Raw genomic sequence first — 7,399 nt, 5'->3', positions numbered from 1 at the left:
CATTTAAAGCTTTCCCGCTGTTGTAGTAATTATTCAATCATTTTGATCATTGGTTATACATCAAAAATGTTTCATTATCTGCATTGCATTTGACTTACATACAACTATATGAAAGATAGAGTGTCCTATGTAGGATTCTACAGAAATAAGCATGTACATAGGTGAATATTAAACCACTCCCGTTAAGCCCTTCTTTCCACCATTGCTGTGATATTGGGGGTGCAGGTTACACAGCTCTGGCTATGCCCATCCATTTCTTGAGTGGGTTCCAAGGTCACCCCAGTAGAGTCAGTTGAGATGGGCTGCAGTGGGGGCTTGCTTCATGATAACATAGTCTAGAAGAATTAAGAGCCTCAGATGTGTGGGTGGTCCGATGGAGGAGAGAGGTTGGAACTGATCTGTAGTTCAATTGGGGATTCTGCAATCCTGGTCAAGGTGTTCAGGAGGAACATTTACCCTAAAGATTGCCTGATTCTACAGGCTTTTCTGCTTCTGGACCAGTAGTGACCGTACCACTCACATACCTCTGGTAGATTCCAGCAATGTTCTCTGCAATTTGCTTGATAGGATCCTTCCAGATATCTTTCAACTGTTCGTAGAAAGAAGGGAGATGAAGGCCTAACAGCTACAGCAGTGGCTTTTGAAGCCTTCTGACATTGACTCGCCTGCTAGAGATCCCATCCCCTGAAGCCCTTTAAAATTGCATTGGGAAGGTCTGTTTTTTAGGTCAAGAAAAATGGGCAATAGTTTTCAAGGGGCTGTATCCAATGCTGTAAGCAAATCAGGAGAGGCTAATGCAGCAGCTCAAATGGGACATTTCCCCTTAACCTTTGTCTGCCATCAACCATCCCCCTACCTACCAAGATTTTGCAGGGGGGAGCAGGGGCGTAGGAAGATAGGGGCGGTGGGGGTGGTGCACCCGAGCAATGCGATCCCAGGGCACCATTGCTGCTGCCCGCCCTGCCCCCAAAATGTGCGCCCCACCCCAAAACGAGCGCCATGTCACTGTGCACGGCGTGCCCCACCCCCAAAACACGCATAGCATGCCCCACCCCCAAAACGTGCGCCCCACCCCCAGAATGCATGCCACATCAGTGGGGGCAGCGCACCTGCTCTCCGCCCCCGGTAGCGGAGCATGAAGCTCCACTGCTGGCGGGGAGGATGGGCTCACCATGTATTGGCTCTGGCTCCACTTTCTGTTGGCTTTCCTGCCTTCTGCTCCATTAGTCACCATGAGCACCAAGAAGTGGCACAGTCTTTAAGCCTTCTCCCACTGATATTTTGTCCCTGTAGAACTTAGTGTTAGGTGGATTTGGAGTGTAGGGGAGGATATATTATTCAGTAATTTTCCTTCCTTTGTCTCATGTGTGTGACAATTCTTATATAAAAAAATTCCTTCAGTAGCACCTTAAAGACCAACTAAGTTTTTATTTTGGTATGAGCTTTTGTGTGCATGCACACTTCTTCAGATACACTGGGGAGCGGAGGGGGTATCACTCAGAATGGTGGAAGTGGGTGATTGACTGACTGATAGCTGTTGATGACCAAAAACAACTGCAAATGGTTTTGCATGAAAAAGCAAGGGTTGAGACAATGAGATGACTGAAGATCACTTTATCATGTATAATGAGAGGCCATCTCATTGTCTCAACCCTTGCTTTTTCATGCAAAACCATTTGCAGTTGTTTTCGGTCATCAACAGCTATCAGTCAGTCAATCACCCACTTCCACCACCCTTCTGAGTGATACCCCCTCCCCTCCCCACCCCTCCCCACCCCTTCTCTATATAAGTGCCTGGGGACTCCTATTTCAGTGTATCTGAAGAAGTGTGCATGCACACGAAAGCTCATACCAAAATAAAAACTTAGTTGGTCTACTGAAGGAATTTTTTTATTTTACTTCGACCCAGACCAACACAGCTACCTACCTGGAACCAATTCTTATATAGATTCAACAAAGTTACCATCCTTTGCAGCATAGAATGGACATTTCTAGGATGATAGCTACGTAGCTTTCTATAACTATTGAGGATGTGTTAGCAGACTGAATCATTTGTGGATTTCACCGCTTTGTAATCCCTCTAGACAGAAGGTTCAGACACAGCTGACTAAACTGTAAGCATATAAAAAATGTTTACTTATATAGCCTTGTATAAGATTCAGCAGCAACAATAGTGTAAATCAAGACAGGCAAAAACTAGTTACTAAACTGCAAAACACATTGTTGAAGATCAAAATAGACCTTTTTGCTCAGGAGGGCAAAAGATATGCATCCTATCTGCTCGTCAGCATAGTGGAGAAAGAGGAAGGTGCTCAGGCAGGAAGAAAGTACATAGGATAATCTGCTTTGGAAGAAATTCCCTCCAAAGCAAACAGAGTGAAATGACCTCACAGAGTTATTTCTAGGAATTTTCTACTAACCCTTGGTCATCTAGGAAAAATGAAATTATATATTTGGCTGCAACATCATTTCCCCATGCTCATCAGGGTGGAGGATGGGCTCTGCCTGCCATTGTTTCCCTCTACTGTTGGCCTCCCTTGCCTTCTGCCCCTCCTCTCTCCCCACCTCTCTCTTTTGCAAAACCTAGGTCACTTGATTATTTTCTTCACAAACTTCTTGATCTTATCCCTGGCCCAATTCTTGAATTGATCAATCATGTCACCCTCATATCTGTGGTTGCTGATGACCAGGAACCTCCGCTTGAGCTTTGACCCATATAGTTTCTCGCCATGGTCTTCATCCTGGCCCTCATCCGGAGACCGTGTCTTAACTTGGTTTTCATCCTTGTCCAACGTGTCAGCATCAAAGTTACCCGGTGTGCTTGTAGTCAAGTCCAGCAGCATTACAGCTAGCAGGATGGGCCAAGGCTTCATGATGAGTCAAGACTTCAGATTCAGAGTGCCCTGATTTAGCTGACAGAAAGAGTGGAAGGGCTGTCCCTTGTGTCTGCTCTGCCAGAGATGGGGCTCTCTGCATTTCTTATATAGCTCTCTTCAAACTCGCTCTTGGGTTATGCTACAAGCTATTGGACTAGAACCAAGGTCGTTCAGGTCCCAATGAGGCTTATCACATTGTTGCTGTTCCAAACTCCAGGCTGCTCAGTGATTTCTGCACAATGTATTTAAGAGGTACATTAACTTTCCAGCAGAGTCATTACAGAGTACAGCAACTCTGCTGCAGGGACTGTATGGGAGTTCTTCCTCATCCAGTCCTGCCAGCTTTCTTCAAATTTCATATCGTTCAGATTTATTTTGTTTCCCCCTTTCATCAAACATTGAGCTGAACATTTTACATTTTTCCAGCATCAACTGCTGAACAATATCAACAGTCACTGGGACAGCCAAAGATACCTTTGCCATACTCAATGTTTTTGATGCTATTAACAACTCAGTCTCTTTATAAGTCCCAATTCTACCTTAAGATTTCCACCTTAAGATCACAATCAAAACAAGATTATTTCATGGAGGAAGTAATGGCTGAATTATTTCAGTTTCTCAGTAACATTTTTTAAGAAAAGAAAAATAAATGATTTTTCTCACCGAGAATCCCTTGTTTATTTAATTTTTTTTGTCAACCATAAATCAGGCTTTTTCCTCTATCATAAACACTTTAACAACCAGTTTTCCCTCTCTTCATCGTAGAGACCAAAAGTAGACTGAAAACATTTGCGTTATATTTAATTATACCAAGGGCATGGTTTCGCATGTAGGATTGTACAGAAATGATTGTGTACATGTGTCTAGTAAGCAGAGCGGACTTCTTTCATTTAGCTTGTGTGTATGTTAAAGAGCTATATTCAACCCCATAAAAAGAGTTGACCTGAATCAAAAGAATTGAGAGCCTCAAGTGCATGGGTGATATTAGCTGAGGGTTTGGGTGTCCATTAGAGGAGAGGGGAGTGAACTGATCAAGCTGTGATTCTGTAACCCAGGTTCAGGTGCCATTTCAGGTGTGGAAATAAAATGAAAACATCAAAATTATTTAAAGCTTTCCCCACTGTTGGGGTAATTATGCGATCATCAGATCATTGGTTATACAACAACAATTAAAACAAAGAATGTTTCATTATTCACATTGCATTTAATGATATGCAACTATATCAAATATAGTTTCCAATGTAGGATTCTACAGAAATGAGTGTGTACATAGGTGAATTTTAAACTGTTCCCAATAAGCCCCTCTTTCTGCCACCACTGTGATATGGGGGTGCAGGTTACACAACTCTGGCCATGCCCATCCATTCCTTGAGCAGGTTCCATGGCCAGTCCTGGTAGAGCCAGTTGAGATGGCCTGCAGTGGGGGCTTGCTTCATTATGACATCATTCTGAAGACTTGAGAGCCTTAGATGTGTGGGTTGTGTATTAGTAGGTGGGGGGTCCAATGGAGGAGAGAGGTTGGAACTGATTCGTAGCTCAATCTGGGATTCTGCAATCTTGGTTGTGGTGTCCAGAAGGAACATCTGCCCTAAGGATTGCCCTATTCCACAGGCTTTTCTGCTATTCTGTCCTTGTATTCGTCCACTATCTTCGGTTCATCTTCGAGCAATGATTTAACAAAATCAAAATAACGCTCATCGAGCTCATTCCAGTATTCACTTGCCTGTTTCTGGAAAGAAGAAGAGAGGGTAAGCCCAAACAGCTGTACCAAGGGCTTTTGAACCCTTCCAATGTTGACTTGTCTGTGAGAGAGCTCATCGCCTGAAGCCCTTTAAAAATTGCATCAAGAAGGTCAGCTTATCAGACCAAGAAAATGGGCAATAGTTTTCTTCGAGCTGTATCCAATGGTGTAAGCATGCAAACCAGGGGAGGCTAATGCAACAGAACAAACAGAGCATTTCCCCATTAACCTCAGTCTGCCATCCGCCAACTCCCACCTGCCAGCTTCTTAACTACAACCCCCACCCATGCCGAGCTTTCCCCCTAGCAAAACTCGCCAGTGGGGAAGGATGGGTTCTGCCTGCGTTGGCTCTGGCTCCCTTACCGTTGGCCGTCCTGCCTTCAGCCCCATCAGTCGCAATGGGCACCAGCCACTACAGGAACATACACAGACAAATAAAATCTAAGCTTATGACATTAAAAATGAGGAGAAGGGGTTGGAAAATAATAATGAGGATGATCTTGTTTAGAGTACAGTGGTACCTCGACTTACGAATAACTCGACGTACGAATGTTTCGAGTTATGAACGTAGCTCCGTCCGCCATTTTGGATGCGGTTTAAATAGGATTTTTTTCAACTTACAAATTTTTAGATAGGATTTTTTCGACTTACGAATTCCCCCCCCCATTGGCTTCTACTTACGATTTTTTCGATTTACGAAGGTCTGTTCGGAACGGATTAAATTCGTAAGTCAAGGGACCACTGTATACCCATTGGGTAGTAAAGGTGTTTTTTGTTTTTTTGTTTTTTTTTGCTTGGAGCACTGCAGCAAAAAAAAATGTATACTGCTCATAGTTTTCTTGGTCTGTATCCAATGCAATAGGCACACATACCAGTGCAGGCTGATAAATCAGGATTGAATAAGGCTCTACCCAACTTAACCTCAGACACCCTCAGTCATCCTCTGCCTGCAGGTCTTTTAAAACCAACCCAATGAATGATACAGCCTGTAAGCCTCCTCCCACTGTGCTTTTGTCCCTATAGAACTAAGTGTTAGATGGATTTGGAGTGTAGGTGTTTTGAGCCCACCCAGGACAGCAGTGGCAGGATTCCTGCATTGCAGGATGTTGGACTAGATGACTCTCAGGGGTCCCTTCCAACTCTACAGTTCTATGGCAAATGCAATTAGTGTTACTTCTACTCACAGAACTTTTCTTGATCCTTTCAACCTTTTCCTGGAACTCAGCCTGATACTCATCGTTACCCAAAACACCTGTAGTATGAACCAGCAGCATTACAGATAGGAGGATGGGCCACAACTTCATGGTGGGTTGGAATCGGAGTGTCCTCTTTCAGCAGCAGCAAAAAAAGAGAATGAAAGAAAGAAAGAGCTGCTCTTTGCCTCTGCTGTGCCTGAAATGGTGCTCTCTGCTTGCCTTATATAGCCTTCTTTGAGCTCCGTGGGTGATGCTACCCTATTTCTGGACTAAAGCCAAGTGCCCTTCAGAAAGACAATTAGGCAGTTCATGCTGGCATGGTGAACACAGAGCTCATTGCCCAGGCTGAGTGAATTTCCTCAACTCTCTTCCCTGGTTGCTTCTCCAATTCGTTCTGCTCTGGGTCCCACACACTTCGTTAAGTTGATAATTTCTGTGCACGGGTCATGCCCAATTTGCCACAGCTCCCCAGTCATTTTCTTATCTTGCCTCTCCCTCCTATCTCATAAATATGAATGAGTATACTCAAGTCTTGGTTCCAGAGTTCCCAGAGGCAACTGGTTAGCCACTGTGAGAACTGGATGCTGGGCTAGATGGACTTGAGCCACCAGGTTCTTCTTAAGTTCTGATGGTATGAAAGAGTGTGTAAGATTCTACATAGTGCTGTCAGAGAAACTCATGAGCACATACTGTCAGGCTGCTGGGAGCGACTCCCAGCTGGTTGCCCAGTGTCACAGAGGGAGCGTTGCGACTACTCTAAAGTAACGACTCTCCAAACTGTTGCCTTTTCATGCTTTTATTGTGTGCAGGCTATTTACAGTGCTAGAGCTGTGGGAGCCATTTTGGGCACCATCGTCACCTCCATGAAACGAAGCTCCGAGCCTACAGCCTGCAAGCGGTGGATTCTTCCGGAAAAAAAGTTAAGACCTGGACTAAGTAAGTTGAAATTTATTGATTGGGATCAAGAATTTGGCACCGAGAGGAGGCGTAAAAAGGAAGTCAGCCCTGCCCAATTGAGTATGGAATTAAGCAGTAAGCTTTGGAAAACCCAGAAATACAGTTTTAAAGAACTTTTTCCTGGTGCAGAGTAAAGGGAAAAGTTAAAGTGCACTTAATCTCTGCAAAAGACTGAGATTTGACAAGAAAGAACCCGCCTGTGAACTTGGAGCCGGGTCAAAGGAAGTATCGGCTAGTCCTCATTGTGACATCACAATAGAAAGGAATGTGCCTGTCTGAGAGTGAGAGACTGAGAGCTGCAAACAGATAAAGAGGATTTCTTTTAAACATAACTGTAAGGCTGCTCAGTACTGACTTTGAGTTGGATGGTTAAGAGAAAAAGAAAAGAATCAGAGGTGGGATCCAGACCAAACTGGACTTTATCTTTTTTCTATACTGGATAATACAATACAAGAACAACAACAACACCACTTCCTGCCTGCTACAAATATGGAGGAGGAATGTGGCAGTGGATTGGGAGAGAAAGTTCTGGATGGTGGTGAGGAAGACACACAGTGGGATTTATTGATACTGAAAACAATTCTGGAACTGACAGAGGAGGCAAGTATTTCCAAACTTGACACATGGCT

This window comes from Zootoca vivipara, chromosome 6 (assembly GCF_965207765.1).
Source record: "Zootoca vivipara chromosome 6, rZooViv2.hap1.1, whole genome shotgun sequence".
NCBI lineage: Eukaryota > Metazoa > Chordata > Lepidosauria > Squamata > Lacertidae > Zootoca > Zootoca vivipara.
The sequence above is the reverse complement of the archived record's forward strand: the minus strand, read 5'-3'. Positions refer to the sequence as shown.